The 17,337-nt window shown below is 41.3% G+C and overlaps 1 protein-coding gene and 1 long non-coding RNA gene across 5 annotated transcripts in view; one reads left to right on the forward strand and one right to left on the reverse strand.

The window, feature by feature from the left end:
* RSRC1 (arginine and serine rich coiled-coil 1) overlaps positions 1 to 17,337 on the reverse strand; it is a 108,064-nt gene that overhangs the window by 81,795 nt on the left and 8,932 nt on the right. The window lies entirely within an intron of this gene.
* Positions 12,594 to 13,593, forward strand: LOC113968808. Its single transcript, XR_003534654.1, has 2 exons — positions 12,594 to 12,891; positions 13,390 to 13,593. It is a non-coding gene; the product is annotated as an uncharacterized LOC113968808 (long non-coding RNA).

Below are 17,337 nucleotides of genomic sequence, written 5' to 3' on the forward strand. Positions count from 1 at the left end.
ATTAATCTTGGGGAAGAGAGGGAAAAGGGAAAAGGGAAAAGGGAAAAGGGAAAAGGGAAAAAAGGGAAAAAAGGGAAAAAAGGGAAAAAAGGGAAAAAAGGGAAAAGGGAAAAGGGAAAAGGGAAAAGGGAAAAGGGAAAAGGGATTTTTCCCGGAATATTAAACTTTAAATTCTTGAGTTCTAATCAGTTCAGCTTGGAAAATAAAGCATTTACAGTTGCTACTGTGTATTTACATATTAAATCCATTATCACTGTTTTGCTCCAACAAGACCCAGAAAAATCTGAAGTGATGGGTCCAAACCAACCTCCTGATGGCTGGACTTGGTCAATTTAGAAAATATAAAATTATATATATTATATAAATATATATATAATATTTTATATATATATATAAATATATTATATGGATATAAAAATATTCCAACTTTGGAGGCCCAGTAATACAAGAAACTGCCCACAGGTGCAGGGGTTTGTGCATCTCTTTGGGGTTTGGTTACCACGACTCATAACTTGAGTTTCTCAGTTGAGTTCCTACATGGACATAGGACACTCCATTCTCAACCATGTTATCCATTCCTCTGGGATAAATTTATGTTGTTCCTGATAAACTTCATTGAAAAAAAAGATCAAGAAGTATTAGGATTGTTTCTAGATGTATCCAAAAAAAACTTTTTCATTATTCCTGAATTTCTTTTGGAAGAGTTTCTAAATTTTATTTAATAATTTATCACGGATCAATGCACCTTTTCCATGCTACATGAGCAGAAAAGGAGTATTTGGGAAAACAGCCAGTCAAGTTTGGGTTAGTTTTTATTCCAATGAACATCTGAACAACATCTATGGAAGGTGTCCCTGCCCGTGGCAGGGGGTGGAACTGGATGGGCTTTAAGGTCCTTCCAGCCCAAACCATGCTGGGATTCCACAATCCTATAGAAGTTCTGATGGTACCTCGTGGAAAAACAAGAGGAATGGAGGAAGGACAATTTTAAAAACAGCATAAAAAAAAATGTCTTTAGCACCTCTTGGAATGCAAAACTCCCAAGGCCTTTAAAAGCCAAATCACACACACAAAAAAAATCACTCCGGTTCAAAAGCAACAACTGCTTAATAAAACTCAACAATAGGCTGAGAAAAAGCAAATCCTGCCTCCAGATGAAGCCATAAATTACATTGGGGCAGAATGTTGTTCCTGAGCCTGGAATTTGTCCAGCACATGGGGGTTAATGCCCCTGTTCCTGCCAGGAACTTTCCAGCCCAGGCCCAGAGGTCAAACCTGGGCTCAGGTTTCCCTCAGCAGCTGCCACCTTGCAGCACCACATCCCCAATTATTGCTCCCACTATTAACACTCGTCCAGCAGATCAAATTAACCCCTGACTGGTGTGTTATTAACCAGAGAAAAACAGTTTTTCTGTCCCAAAATGGGTTTTTTAGGATGTCATCGCAGATTTATCCGTTCATTCTTAGTCCTCAGGTAGAGGAATTTTCGACCTAAGAAATTATTCTGGATATTAAATCTAATTTTTGCTTGGCACAAAGATGGTGTTTCACTGTGATGAGGCAGCAGAGATTTACAGAGCACTGCCCCAAACTCACCATTCCCAGGTAACCCTGATTTCTCAGAACTCTGAAGGTAAGATGCAAAGTCCAAAAAAACCAAAAAAAAAAACCAAAACAAACAAAAAAAGGAGTCCTGTAGCAACACAAATCACCTGTAATTGATGCAAGGCCATGCCTCACTTAAGGGTGTACTCCTTCAAGCAGGAATAACTGAGGAATCTAAAATATAGAATTTCTCAGCTCAAATCTGAACTTGATTACACATATTCCTTCTGTAGGTACAGACAACAAATTCAGCTCAGGATGCTCCAACCCCAGATTCCTGTTGGTTCCCATGTCTAAGTAGAACTAGTGGCAGGTGACATTTATATATAGAAAACAGCTTTGAAAAATTAGAGTTATTGCATCAAATGTGTGGTGCTGCCCTTACAGGAGCATTGCCAAACTGACAAACAGTTTTCTTTCCAGAAGCTGCCCCTGTTGTTTCATGTGCAACCCCTCACACCATAAAATCCATTATCCCAGAGCCCAAATGGTTGTTTCCCCTTCGGGTTTCACACTTCCAGGAAACCCCTGACACAGTTTGTGTTCCCTGTCTCAGGGACACAGGTGAGGAAGGCAGGTGAGTGTCAACGGGATATGAGTGAGGAGCTTCTCAAAAATGGGGAATTCTGCTCCACAGACTCCTCCAAAGAGGAGTTTTCCTGGATTTTCCATCATTGTACAAAGTTCTTTGCCCCATCCCTGGGAGTGTCCAAGGCCAGGTTGGACGGGGCTTGGAGCAACCTGGGCTAGTGGAAGGTGTCCCTGCCCATGGCAGGGGTGGCACTGGATGAGCTTTAAGGTTCTTTCCAACCTGGCCTTGGACACTTCCAGGGATCCAGGGGCAGCCACAGCTTCTCTGGGCAACCCGTGCCAGGGCCTCCCCACCCTCCCAGCCAGGAATTCCTTCCCAATATCCCATCTAAACCTCCCCTCCTTCAGCTCCAGCACACTCCCCCTTGTCCTATCCCTCCATGCCCTTGTGAAATCCCTCTCCCCCCTTCCCTAAGCCCCCTTTTAATTCCTATTAAAGTATCTTGCAAGATCTACAGAACAGGAAATAAAGATAAAACTTGATCAAATGGAGCTACAAAGAGTCATCTGTGTCACTAATTCATCACTAAACAAGAACAAAAGTCCACAGATCTGACAGAGAAGAAAGATTTCCCATTTTATTACTGTTGAAAAATTACAAGAATCACGATTAGTCCTATTACAGCAAGTCCCAAAACGTTCAAATTATAGAACTACCGGAGGAAAAGAAGAAAAATGAAGCTGGAGAGTAAATTTGCAGCAGGGGGACCCCCCCCTTCCCCCAAAGTGACACCCACCAACACCCACCCACCGAGCCAAAGGTTAAGTCATTTAGTCAAGTTCAAAGCTCTTCAAAGAGCCCTTAGATCCAGATAAGCCCATATGTTCCCAAAAATTCTGTGAAAAGCCATTACTTTCCAAGCTGCTTTTCATGTCCGAGCTGCAGAACACGCAGATGCTTGGCATGGCTCGGGATCCCGAAATTCCCACCCCGGATAATCCGGGCTCCCCCGATCCCTTCCCCACCTCCAGCCCTGGGAAAGGGGCTTTTTACTCCATTGGGCCGCTTGTAAAAAAACCCAAAGTCTCCATAAAAGCCCATTCAGCGACTGCACAATAAGTGTTAATTTGCTAATTTCTTCACAGGTAATCAATTAAAATGTAAAATATTGGATAAAATTAGTTGCACTAAATTTCCCAGCTGCTCCATAAGCGTAATTAGTTTCACAAGGGCCATATGTATCCAGAGCAGAGACGGAGTTGAAACAAATAAGCGGATTTTAAAACAAGTTGGAGGAAATCTGCATTTAATTAGCAGGTGGGCACTACAACTGCATAATGTTTTTATACATTTATATTTATGAAGTGCCAGAAGATCTAAAGGCTTTTTAAAATGGCGTTTATTGTTTGAATGGGAACTGTTTTGCTGCATGCTAAAGTGATTTAAATCCTCCCAGCTCCGCTTTGAAAAAAAATCATAAATGGTGAAAGAAAACATGTGGAAAACTGTAAAACTAGAAAGAATTTGCGACAGAAAGCAGAGACACATACCATGAGCAAAAGGAAACTACACTTAATTAAATGTACACTACATCTGGAATATCAGCCTAATAAAACCTGCAACTATTAATTTTCATTGTTCTGAAGGAAATGAGGTCAGTGGCGTTTAGTATTTCCCCAATTATCTTGCACTAAAGCTCTGAACTATATCTGAGAGGGCCAATCTAATCTGTGCAAAACCCTACAACTGGAAAAGAGTCACTGAGAGGCTTTTTGAAAGGAAAGAGGAGTTAGAGGCCAAAAACAAGACAGTGCTTGTTTTCTCTTCTTTGAGCTCTTCCAGTGAAGGACAATTTATGAAAAAATAATGTATTTTGTTGGCAAACAGCAACCCCCCCACTGCAATGAACGTTCCTGACATGTCAAGTCCTGGAATTCTTCCACGTGTCTCTCACCTGCCACAATCCTAATTAGATTATTATTGGCTCAATAGCCACAAACAAACCCAACAAATTAATACTTGAGCCATAAATCCAAAGTCTGGGCCAGAACAATGAGACACAACTGCTCTGCATCAAACCTGGACATTCACCTTGGTAATAAAGATAGAGTGCAAACACACAAGGAACTGCAGAAAAATGCCATGTTCTCTTTCAAAGCATATTAAGAGAAAGTTTCTTGTTTAACTCAACTTCACCACCAGGAAAAAAAAATCATGTACAAGTTATTGGAAAGGTAAAATAATTTCAAATATCAATTGCAGTCGTTCAGGGCAGATAAATTATTAATACTATATATATATTTAATGGGAATATGGTACATCTATAACACATGTCAGGTCATTATTAGTCTGCAATTTGAAAATGCATGTAGTTGAGGGAGTTAAATATAGATAATAAGGGAGGGTATTTATTGTTAAATATAAAGAGGGTGAAAACAAAACTAGGCAGCAGCAGAGTCAGAGTTTAAGCCTGAAAGGAGACTGGTGCTAAGAGGAAAAAAGTTGTTTCAATCCAGCAGTTTGGACAGTTGGTAAGCGAAAAAACACATTTCAGAATAAGGGGATATTTAAGATTTAAAAAAATATCATCCCTGGTGCCAGGGAAAAGCAGGATGAAGCAAATACAATCCCTGGGACAACCAAGAGCCCCGTTTGCAGAGCTGAGAAAATGGATTCACCAGACACAGCCACCAACTCAGCCTGGCAACAAACAGTTCTGCACCTCTAAATTCTGTTAATCACATAATCAAATGTGGGAGGAGATAAAACCCCTGTGAGATGGAACTTGGAAAAGCAACAGTTACTGGAAAGCTGGCACAGAGAGCTCAGGGATGCAGCTGGAGAGGAGACCTGAGGGGGGACACCACTGGAGGTGCTGCTTGTTCTCCAGCAGTTGGTTTGTCACAAATCCAGTTCTCCAGACTCAAACCTCCTGGGCCACCCCACCTGACTTCCAGGGAAGATGAAGGTGCCTCCTCTGCCACAGCACCTTGACTATCCTACAAAGAGCCTCTGGAAAGATTCCATGTGCAGTGCCGACAACACCCGGGACTCCGGCTCAGCTCGACCAGGCTGGCACCAAAGAGCTGGAAAAACTCCAGCAGGTCAATAACTGGGTGGAAAACTCCATCCACGATATTTCAACGGGTTTTTATGCAGAGGCAGGACTGTGGGAGCAGCTGTGGCCAAAGCAAGGGCAATACTGGCTGGGATTTGGGATGGGAGAACAGCTGGGAGAACAGCTCCCACCAATCTGCTGGAATTGGGAACTTCACTCCATCAGTGAAGGTAGGAGGGGATTCTCTCCTGGGAGGGTGGTGAGGTCCTGGCACAGGTTGCCCAGAGAAGCTGGGGCTGCCTCTGGATCCCTGGAAGTGTCCAAGGCCAGGCTGGAGAGGACTGGGAGCAACCTGGGCTGGTGGAAGGTGTCCCTGCCCATGGCAGGGGGTGGAATGGGATGAGTTTTAAAGGTCCCTTCCAACCCAAACCAGTCTGGGATTCCATGATTCAGCTTACACAGAGGTCACCAACTGCCCTGGATACAACTGCTCCACAGGATCTGAGGATCTTCAGCCTCATCTTCATGAGGGAAACACGATGCACTGTTCATTTCCAGGGCTGATCTGTGGGAAGACTCAAACTGCCTCTCTTTGCTAACATTTCACCCCAAATTAGGACCATCCCTTTCAGAACACACCTGGTTTTACATAACATGAATTTCTCTCACATGTTCTTAGAGTCTGCCCCAAAACAGGCCTTTTTTTCTAACTCTGCATCCCTGTAACCATGTCATGACTGAGCAGAAAAGAATGGAATTTAATTGGAATAAACTTTAGGGGATAAAATAACAAAGAAACAGAAGATAGTACATTGTTCTGGCTATTAAATAAATTAAGTGAAAAGCTACCCCTCTGATTCCCTGTCCTTTTTCATCCAAAGCTGTCTGGAAGTTCTAGAGTTCAAGGGCATAAAATCACATACACCTACATAAATGTATTCAATATCCACCTGCAGGTATATTAAACTCCCATATGACCCCAAAGTTGATAAGAGAAGTAAATATATTCCAATAATCTGACAGCAAAACAAAAAAAAGCTCAAATCAGTTGGGAACATCCAACTTGTCTCCTGCTCATCCAGGAGTTTTGAACCTCCTTGACCAACGAGACAAGAGCAAAACAGTTGTTGATTTGCCACACAAAGATGCCACCAAGAAATTCCTTCCTCTCCCAACCAAATTCCAGAACTGCCACTGCTTAGTCTGAAGAAAAAGCAACCAGAAAAATACGAGCTGTAGGAAAGTTTAAGTTGCATAATCCTGTAGGAAAGACATTTTACATCTTTTTTTACATCCTTCAAAAAAAAAAAAAAGGGGGGAGGAAAACTTGAATTCTTCATGAGGGAATAAAGTAACAAATTCTATTAGCAAATGAATCCATCAGACTTTGTAATGAATTTATACACACACGAGTAGTTATTCCATCCTTGATACAGCTGGAAGCTATTTGGGAAAACAAAGGTCCAGCTTCCTTTGAGGACCCTAAATAAATACACCAAATATTCCTCTCTGGTGACTCTGCATCTGCCACAACAGGAGGATCTGGATGTATCACAGAGCCCTGAAAAAGGGTCAGATCCATTGTCCAGATGGAATCACTGCCCAGGCAATTATTTGCTGTAAATTTGACAACACCTCTGATATTGTGGTGAAATGCTGAGGAGCAGAAAGGAGAGGTTTGGAGGTTGAAATGTTCCACTTCCCTCGTGCCTCGGTTCAAATCAGCGACAGGAAAACGCTGCTCCTCTGTCTGCCTGGGACAAGAGCAGGATTTCAGGTTTTGTGGTGGTAAAACCCCTCAAACTGAGGCCCCAATGGTGGTTTGAGCTTCAGGACGCTGTGATATTTATATCCACAGATAATAAAAGTGTTTAAAACCTGCAAAACTACCCCCAAAAAACCAACCCAGAGCAGGACAAGCACCATCAGTGTCTACATGAGGCACTCAAACAGGGAGGTACCACCAGCACGGACCCAAAACTGAAACAATAGGGGAAAAATCTGAATATTTCTCATTCTTCAAGTCACAGCACCATTTAAAAAGAAAAAAACCCTGCTTATAGACAAGAATAAGGCATTGCTTGTCCCTAGAAATAAATACCTAATGTAGGAGACTGGGAACACTGGGACTGACTCCATTCACACCATGACCTAAAATGACACTTAAATGAAAAGTTGCTTTTACTTGACTGATAACAAATCAAACCATTCCCGTGTTCACAATTAAGAAAAGTGGCAATTTTTTTCATTAATTCAGGGATAACCAAACAGTTTAGGTGTAAATTTTAGGAGATGAAAGAGGTCTGAGGTATTCCACTTATAATTTTCACCACAGAAGTTGTATGAAGAATATAGAAAAGACTTTTAGGATCTCACCTTGTTTTCCCCAAGCTAAAACCAAAACAAACTTAACATTGTTCATGAAAATTGCTGTAACTTGACTATAGGATCAAGGCTCTGAAAATTCAGTCATAAAAAGGCTTTAAAAACACACACAAAAAAGCTCAAAACTATCACACCATACACTCAAAACCTTTTGAAGGCACATCATAAACAGTTTGGATATTTTCCCATTTTCCAGTGCACATTCTATAAAATGCAACGATAATTTTCTAATTTACATGCAGGTTAGATGCATCTTGCTGTAATATTCTGTATTTTCCAAACACAAGGTAGATAGAGGGAAGCCTGGTCTGGTTTTAATATTCTCCTGAATGAATATTGAACAGCTTCATTCCTGAAGACTGATGAGGAATATGGAGCTGCCAGGTTTATCAGCCCCAAAAATCTGCTTTACTGGGAGTTATCACCTCTAACCCTGCTCTGTCCTTCCCAAATCTCAACTCTAATGACTAATTAAAAACTCCAAGGAAGGGGAGGGAAGAAACTCTGAAAATTTCACTTAGTATTCAAAAAAAAAAAACCCACAGAAGTATTTTCATTATAGAACCTGCAATTGTTACATAAAATACTGTAAAATAAAACATACCAGAAAGAGAAACAAGAAAATTTGGATTGTTTAAAAATAAACAAAGCAAAAAAACTACTTGATTATTACCCTTTAAAATGTGTTATGACTGTTGTGATCAACTGATGATGCTGAGCACAAACTAATTGGTGTCAGTCCCAATTTAAATGGGTAAAAAGAGCAATTATAATGTGATTTTTACATACCTATGCCTTTGTTTAACAAAGATCCTCATGGAATTTTCTTCCAAGCTTTGTTTTTTTTGTTTAAAACACAAAGGAACCTCCCAACCCCAGGAAACAATGACAGAGCAGCATCACTCCTGTCCCACCCTCAGCTCCACTCCCAAACCTGGGGGCTGGAATTAAAATGGAAACTCTATTCTTTCCAGCACTGAGAATATTATCCAAATGATGTAGTTAAGGAATCCCAAAAATAAACCACTACCTGTGGGTCACTCCAAGCCTTCCCCAGTTCTCTTCCCAAGAGCCCCATCCCGACTCCCAGAGGTTCAACACCCCCACGGGGACATTGGAGGGGAGGGAATGGGAACATGAGGAGATTGCAGGATGGAAAGGTGTAACATATATTAAATTAACACCACAATAAACAGGGAAAACTCACCTGTCACCCCTCTGGCACCTTCCAGTGCCTCTCCAGGAGTCCCTGATGTCCCTTTGCCCACGGTGACACCGTGAGCAGACACTTGGTTTACTGGTGTGAATTTTTCATGTCTCCCCAACTTTCTTTCTTCTTCACACCTATTGGTTCCTGCTGCTAATCCAACTCCAAGTCCTTGGGCCTAAAGTTCTCTTTTGGATTCTCCCTGATCCTGCCAAGAGCATGAAGAGCTCAAGCCCTGGTTGGCACTTTCCTGTTATAATTTAACATAAGGGTGGGCTGATTAACCACAGGCAATCAGGATATTCCCATTCTCTTATTTGGACTAATATCTCTTATTTGGGCTAACATTTCACTAATAAATGACACTTCTGTTGGTTTTTACTGAGTAACTATTTTCAGCCAACCTCACACTTTAACCATAAGTTTAAAGAATAACTGTTCAGGTTCTGTATTAACATTAAACTACCAGAACCACATTTTTTTTGTGGCAAAACCAGCAAGGCTGCCCTGTGTTTTATTAGCCTCCAATTTGCTCAGCAGTGTCCTCTTGAGCTGTGTGAGTGGCTCGTGTAGGCTCACAACACCCCCCACATGGTCCTGATTACGCCCACCAGGCCAACGCGCTCCCGGAGAACTTTCCCAGACACTTTCCTAATGGGATGTCACGTTAAATCTGACAGCAGGAGATAAAGCAACTCCACCCTAATTACAACATCTCCAAAAGGGGCACTTTGGAATGATGGGCACAACATTATTGATGGTGGCAGTGCCCCAGCCCGAGGAGGAGTTTTCAGACAACCGGGATTCTTACACAGTTTCCTTGGATATCCAGAGCTGTCAACATCTTGGAAATAGATGCTCCTAACTGCCAAACTCAGGGAAACGTCACAGATTTGACTGCTCTCTTAATGCTTCATGACTAATTCCTCGGAGACACCCTTAAAAGCCCCAAAATGTTGTCCTTGGGTAGAAACTTCCACCGGGGAATCAATCGGGAGCAAACGAGACACTCGCGTTGAAATGTTGGGCGCTGTTTAAGGGAACAAATGAGCGAAGAAAGGAGTGGATCTGAACATATGCCACCGCACTGAAGTTGCTAAAAGGGTCTGTTGGAAGAATATTTGCTTTCCAGGGAAGCTAATATGCCACAAGAAGGGCCGGCGATGAAAGGGCCCCGAGTCGCGTGGAAATCCAAATATAGCGACACACACAATTATTTTACTAATTGCTAATGAATGCAGTCAAGTGGCTTCAAAAAGCCAAACTTCGCTTGGACTACTTCGGGTTTTGACCTCTGCACGAGCAAATGCATTTCAAACCCGAGCCCACCAAACCTGATTAACGGCGCCAGCCGAGGCCGGGGCAGCTTTTTCTTCCCCCCCCCCCTTCCTCATCTATCACATGGCCCCGAGGATAGTTAAATGAACCTTAAAATGGCTACAAACAGCTCAATGACTACACAGGCTCCTGCCAATTAGAAATAATTAGGCAGTGATTTTGGCGGGGGAGGCTTTTTAAGTGCATCCATAATGATGCGGCGCCGCTGATTAGCGCTCTCAGCCCGGGCCCCCGCGATAATTATGCGGCGCTTCACAAAAGCCTCGCGCATCTCTGTACTTCACCTCCCCGCGCTGGAAAAGAAAAAAATCCACTTCATTACCTCCAGTAATTAATCCTCCATTAATTGCAAGGAAAAAGGGCCCGGTTTACCGGGCTTCGTTTCTAATTATCTTATAAATAGTTATGGTTCTAATTAATGTGTTCATTAGGCTGGATCTCTCTCTCAAAGCCGCGCTCAGAGCAAAGGTTTCTGCTTTTGAGAGAGGAAGCCTAACTAGCCATAAGGTGAGGCCATTTTGGTTGTATTTGCTTTTATTTTAGTATATTCAACCTCCTAATTGGCATTTAAAATCTAATTTGGAAGAACTTCAAGAAGACTATATAGGAGAAAAATAGGAAAAGGGGTTTCTCGGGTTTTTTTTCCCCGTTCTCCAATCAAGAAGCTCAGAGCTTCAACAGGCAAACTTTTAGCAAATCTTTTTGATATGGGCTGGGAACAGATTTTCAGTGCTAAGCCACAGATTAATTTAAATTCTATCACAATACAGCTCATCCCCGCATGTTTTCACAGAGGAGAAGCAAAAACTAGGGAAGAAAAATAGATATCTAAGAGTGTATGAATAATTTAAAATAATAAAACCATACTACTGCCCCTGCCTTCACTTCCAGGATATAAATCAGCGGCACAGAATTACAACAAAAGTTTAAATCATTATTTCAGCTGAGCATAATCTAAACCTTTCAATTCATTGAGAGATTTTCACTTTGCATTACTAGGAGATGATACGACCCAATGAAAGCCACAACTGGAGACTCTCTTAAAGGAATATTTATGGATAATCAACTCCAGATTGAAAGCATATGTTTCACAGGACTTTATGGGTTTGCATATAAATATTTGCAGAAAACTTAAAAATTCTCTATTAAAAAAAAAAAATCTACAAGAATGCAACCAAAATATGTTAGTTATGCTTAAAATTACAGTATAGATGTTAAATTCCAATCTTCTCCTAGATTTTAATTGTTTTACATACCCATTATATTTAAATAAATCTCTCTCCAGTTACATAACGTGCAAACAAATACAAGTTTTCACATTTTTCCCTAATGTGATCACATATTTAGCATCAATTTTTTTTCTCACATAAGTTACTCAAACCCTATTTTAACAGCAAAAGGACAAAAACTCGACATGTGCCTGAAATTATCCCCATTTTTTTGATAACCTTTTCTTCCTGTAACATCACACCTCAGTAAAATCTGGAATCACTGAAGTCAAGTGCAGCTTTGCCAAAGTTTGATGCCAATAAACCTGGATTAGGACCAGATGAAGCGTTATCAGCTCTCCATGTTCTGGCTCTTGGATTTTTTGGGAGACTCAGTGCCTTCCCTTGGGAACTGGAAAACTCCAAGTGTCTCAAAGTTCAGATGTGGGAGAACCAGCACCAAAGGATGAAAGGGACAGTCAGGGAAGAGTCACAGTATCCCAATTTTATTCAGCTTTATCTGGCATGAACCCCCTCCCAAAGCTCACTTTGGTCATCACACCACCAAAATTAGAAGCTGCCCACCTGGATCTCGAAGGACAATTGGTTTTTCTGGGATAAAATTTGTTTGAAAGGTACCAAAAGCCCTGAGTGCAGCAGTGACTGTCCTGCTCACACACAGCCAGGTCCTGCTACGGAGCAAAGGCTGAAATCCTGGACCAAAGGGAGCAAAGAACTCCAGGGCACAGATGGGGGTTTATAGAGAATCATGGAATCACAGGATGGTTTGGGTGGGAAGGGAATTGAAAGCCCATCCAGTCCCACTGTGCAATACTGACCTTCCACTAAAACACATAATAGCAATGGATAAGAAGATATTAAAAAAGGAAATTCTTAAAGACCAAAGGAGAGGTCAGTGGGATTTTACTATGATTTATTTAATGGCCCCTTTCCCATTGCACTGTTCTTAAATAATACAAATTCTAACTGCTAAACACAAAGAATTCTGCCAAGCTGTGAGGGTTGAGCCTCAGTTAATTCTAGTTTACATTGCTGGGTAGTGGCAGCTTCACTCCACAAGCTGCTTTTCCAGCCCAAAACCAAGCCTATCCCAAAGCCACCCCAAAGAAGCAGGTCCCTGCCCCTGGACTGCAACAACTGCACACATTTCAATATTAAATTAATATTGACACCTTCCACCAGCCCAGGTTGCTCCAAGCCCTGTCCAGCCTGGCCTTGGACACTCCCAGGGATGGGGCAGCCACAGCTTCCCTGGGAAATCCATTCCAGCCCCTCACAGGCAGGAATTTCTTCCCAATATCCCACCTAAACCCACTCTTTTCCAGTTTAAAGCCATTCCCCTTCCATCACTCCAGGCCCTTCCTGGATCACCCCCAGGAAGCTGCATTAGGGCTGTGCCATCCCCTCACTCCAGCACCCACAACCTCAGGGATGGACCTCACTACATCCAGCAACATTCAGGCTGATTTCTTGGAATACATGGGATTGACAGCTCCTTGTGTTCTTCTTCTACACGACAACTGTTTCTCTTGCTCAGGTTCTTTATATTCTGATGAGTCCCACAGCAAAAATAGTGTAAACCACTTTTTCTGACAGAAACACAGGTTTTTTGCCAGCATCTTGAATTAGATTCTGTTACTGCCATGTGTTATTAGAATTAAAAAGAATGAAAGATGGGAATAGAGGAAACAGTAAATTTTTACTACTAAATTCCATTATTTTCATATATCAATAATACTTATAATAGTATAAATATAATAATAAGTACATATAAGTAAATAATAGCTATGTGACAACATAACTATATTAATAATATTGTTATATTAGTTGTGTATGAATATTATGCATTATACATAATATACATTATGGTACATTATGATATATAATATTTTAATACACTTAATACATAAACTATATTATAATATAGTTTATATATTAGCATCATATCAATAATATCAATAAATTGATGCTCATATTTTGATTTAACTCCTTCAATTCACTTCAATTCACTCTGATTTCACTCTTTCACTCCTAGAAACCATCTCTGGGAAGAGCAACAATTTACCCAGCAGAGAGTGAAGGTCTAAGATTCCCAAAGCATCCTAAGACATCTGCTCTATATTGGTTTGCAGAGCTGCTCCAGAAACACGAGCTCTGCAGCAAGAAAACAGATTCTATTTCATGGCCAGAGCTCTGGGAGCAAAGAAAAAGAAGATTAAAAATAATCAGTTAAAATACACGATGGTTCAGAATGGAGAGATGTTGAAATCAAAACCAATCCTCCACCAAGGGATCATATTCTTGAGTGCCTTTCCCAAACAGAAAAAACTGAAGAGCTAAAATAAACCAACCTGCACATCCACCTTTCCCAAAGGGAGAAATAAGAGGGTTTCCAAAAATAAGCAGCTCAACTCCAAACACGTTCTGTGCCCACAACACCTGGACCGCTCAGAAACCAAGTTTCTGTGTAATGAGGCTCGAGGCTCAGTCTAAATGAACAGCACTTATGCATTCACAGCTTTTTTTAAGGCTGGTTTTTTGTTTTATCCCAATGAAAGGCATCAAAGGCCCTGTCCCTGGCAGCTCTGTGCCCTCACTGATAACTGCAGGGCCCTCGGCACTGCCTTGGGAAGTTTAATTTCCCCAAGCGGTCAATTAGGGCTGGGAACGGGCTCGTGGGGGGGTTGGTGCTCCAGGACATCTCCAGTGCTTCACCTCCATGGCTTCCCAGGACAGCCAGGGACACAAACTGCTCGGTTCCAGTTAGAAAAAGTCAATTATTGCAATTAAAAACTGGATTTTTAGAGACTATTTGGTGACACAACCTGGAACTCAACAGGAGCCTAAATAGGTTTTGACATACTGGGGGAAAACAAACATGATTTGATGTTACCAACCACAGAAAAACTAAAGATCACATGAGCAAAACTCAGCAATCTGAATTTCACTTTATTTGAAGTTTCATGGGAGAAATGCTACAGTATCTTAATTAAATATATATTAATATAAATTAAATATAGGTTCTAATGGACCAGAGGCTTCCAACTTTCCCACCAGTAAGAAGAGAAAAAAATATGTAATATTTACACTGACTCCTTGCATAATCATGTGGGTCTGTACAGCTGGTTGTACATGAATGTGTTAATTTGTGCAGCAAGGACAGGAGTAAAAAATATCCTAAGGAGCAGATCAATACTTTAAAGGAATAGTAGCTCCAGTAGCTACAACCAGGCAAAAAAAAATAAGCAATCCTAGAAGCATGGAATGGCTTGGGTTGGAATTTCCAAAGCAATATGCTGATTAAATAGCATTGTTTGATTTTTGATAGGAACTCCTGTCTGCTTCTCCTTGGAAAATCCTTGGATCCATTTCCAGAAGAGGTATTTTCAAAGTATTTTTATAGATGAGGAGTTTTAAGAGCTTCTCTATGTGTGCCCAACCTTGTTCTTTGCAGTTGTCTGGTCAGTTCTTGTTTCTTCCAGCAGAGGAAGGGTTGTGTTTGTCCCAGTCCCTGTTCCAGTTCTGCTGCTGTTCCTCAAATTTCCCTTCCATCTCCTCCTGATCAGACAAACAAACCCACCCTGTGTGATGGCTTTGGGATGGTCAGGCCAAAAAACCTTCCCTTCATTCCCTTCCCTTCTCCTGGAACATCACCTGTGCTAACATTTGGTCCCACAGCAGCACCTCTGCTCTTGATTAAAGTTTTAATCAACTTTAAACCAGACATCTGCATCAGACTGACATTTAGTCTTTCTTCACGACATCCTTAATATCAGCCTTCTAATTTTACACAACTACATTGAGCCATTCCATTACAGCCTGTAAGTAAAATCTGTATTTTGAATACAACTTAGCATAGATCATGTCTTGATCCAACAGTTTTTATCAGCTGATAAGCCAGGTTTTAATTTGGAAAGACTCTGGCACATTAATACCCCTCTAAAATAATATGATGTATGGAGAAAAGAGAGATTAACTGAAGAGAGACCCATTTCAAGTAACACAAACACAAAAGCACTCAATGATAATATCTTTAACAACTGTTAACATTTCACTGTGCAATACTGACCCTTCACTAAAACATATAATAGCAATGGATAAGAAGATATTAAAAAAGGAAATTCTCAAAGACCAAAGGAGAAGTCGGTGGGATTTTACTATGATTTATTTAATGGTTCCTTTCCCATTGCACTGCTCTTAAATAGTACAAATTCTAACTGCTAAACACAAAGAATTCTGCCAAGCTCTGAGGGTTAATTCTAGTTTACATTGCTGAGTAGTGGCAGCTTCACTCCACAAGCTGCTTTTCCAGCCCAAAACCAAGTCTATCCCAAAGCCACCCCAAAGAAGCAGGTCCCTGCCCCTGGACTGCAACAACTGCACACATTTCAATATTAAATTAATTAGGCTGGAAGGACGGTAAAGAAATAAGATGCAAATGTGTATCCACACACACACACTGGGGAAAAAAACCTGTACACTGATCAAACAGCTCCTTCAGCGACACTCCAAAGGCAGCAGGGCCACAGGCACGTTATTTTACAGCTAAAATTTCCTCTCCTTCACTATCTATAGATGTACTCGGGGAGTTTGTGTCAGTTTTTAAGCTGAACTGCATTAAAGGTATTACAAAGCAGCAGTCTGGAGTTTAACATAGAGCAAAAAGCCAAAAACACTTGGCAGACAATAAAGCAAACTTGCATATTTAAAGGCAATTATAGTGGGATACTCTGTAATCACAGGATTGCAGGAAATCAAGGAATACAGGGTAACATTTGGGGGTTAATTCTATTCAAAGCTCGGTGAATTAGAAGATTTGTGCTATGAGTTCTGATGCAGAGTATTTTCTATGTGATTACATATATATATATGATTAACTTGCAAGAACAATCACAGTGAAAACTCCAAAAATATTAACCCGGCTCCATCCACCCGGGAATTACACGAGGGCTGAGCTTCCCCATCCCACAGAAGCACAATATTCTAATAAGAACTCTCCTAATCTTCAGCCAGCAATAATTTCCAGCTGATATTATTATTCTCATTTCCTTGAATAATATCCATACTCCAGGGCCATTTTCCTCCTCATATTCAATATCGTGCGTGCTCGGATGGAGATTCCTGTCCTCATATCCTGTCACAGTATCAATCACTGCCTCCTGTCCACTCAATCCCCGTTTGATTTATCAGCCACCAGCTCTCTGGACTCCATAACTCGACCCAAACCATTTTAGCAAGACAGTGACAAATCACACCCGGGATCACATCAACCTGTTCCACTTAGGAAAGTCGGGAAGGGGAGCTGTGACATCCCTCCTCCACCGGCACCCCCCGCTCCCCCCCTCCCCGGCCTGATGTATATTAATGAGGAGCTGCTATTCGCAATGCTCCTTCCACATCAGCATCTAATATGATCAAATTAGGAAATGGGATGATTTATTAAATTCCCGTGGAGCTCAAATATTCCTTCCCCTCGCCGGGTGGATGCAGAGAGGGAGCTGTTGCTTCCAATTTCCCCGCCCGGGCTGTGCCGGCGCTTTCGCGGGCGAATTATTGGCTTTAAAAAAAAAAAGATTGCGAGGAGGCGAAATGTTATTAAGCAAATGCTCAGTAAAACAAACTAAATCGGTTTTAAAAATTCCTAATTTAATGTAAATCTCGCTTGTTTCGCCCAAATTCAGTTTGTGATCTTATTAAGTCGTATCTGCATCGTGCTGCCTCGCTGGAGGACAGCTCGGAATTTATGGCATTACCAGGGAGCTCCACTTTTTTCCCCCACTCTAAAAAAAAACTGCTTCTAAAACAAAATACTTACAAAGGCACAGGTTTCCTTCTCAAACAAAGCACAAACGTTACCAAGAAGCCTCATTTTTATGACTACAAAAACTGTATCCCAAATAATAGAGTTACAAATGCAGAAGTTTTCTTCTCCTCCTCTCAAATAAAGTGCAAACATTACCAGGAAACCCCATTTTTATGACTA

This window comes from Neopelma chrysocephalum, unplaced genomic scaffold (assembly GCF_003984885.1).
Source record: "Neopelma chrysocephalum unplaced genomic scaffold, ASM398488v2 Primary Assembly neopelma1_69, whole genome shotgun sequence".
NCBI classification, from domain to species: Eukaryota; Metazoa; Chordata; class Aves; order Passeriformes; family Pipridae; genus Neopelma; species Neopelma chrysocephalum.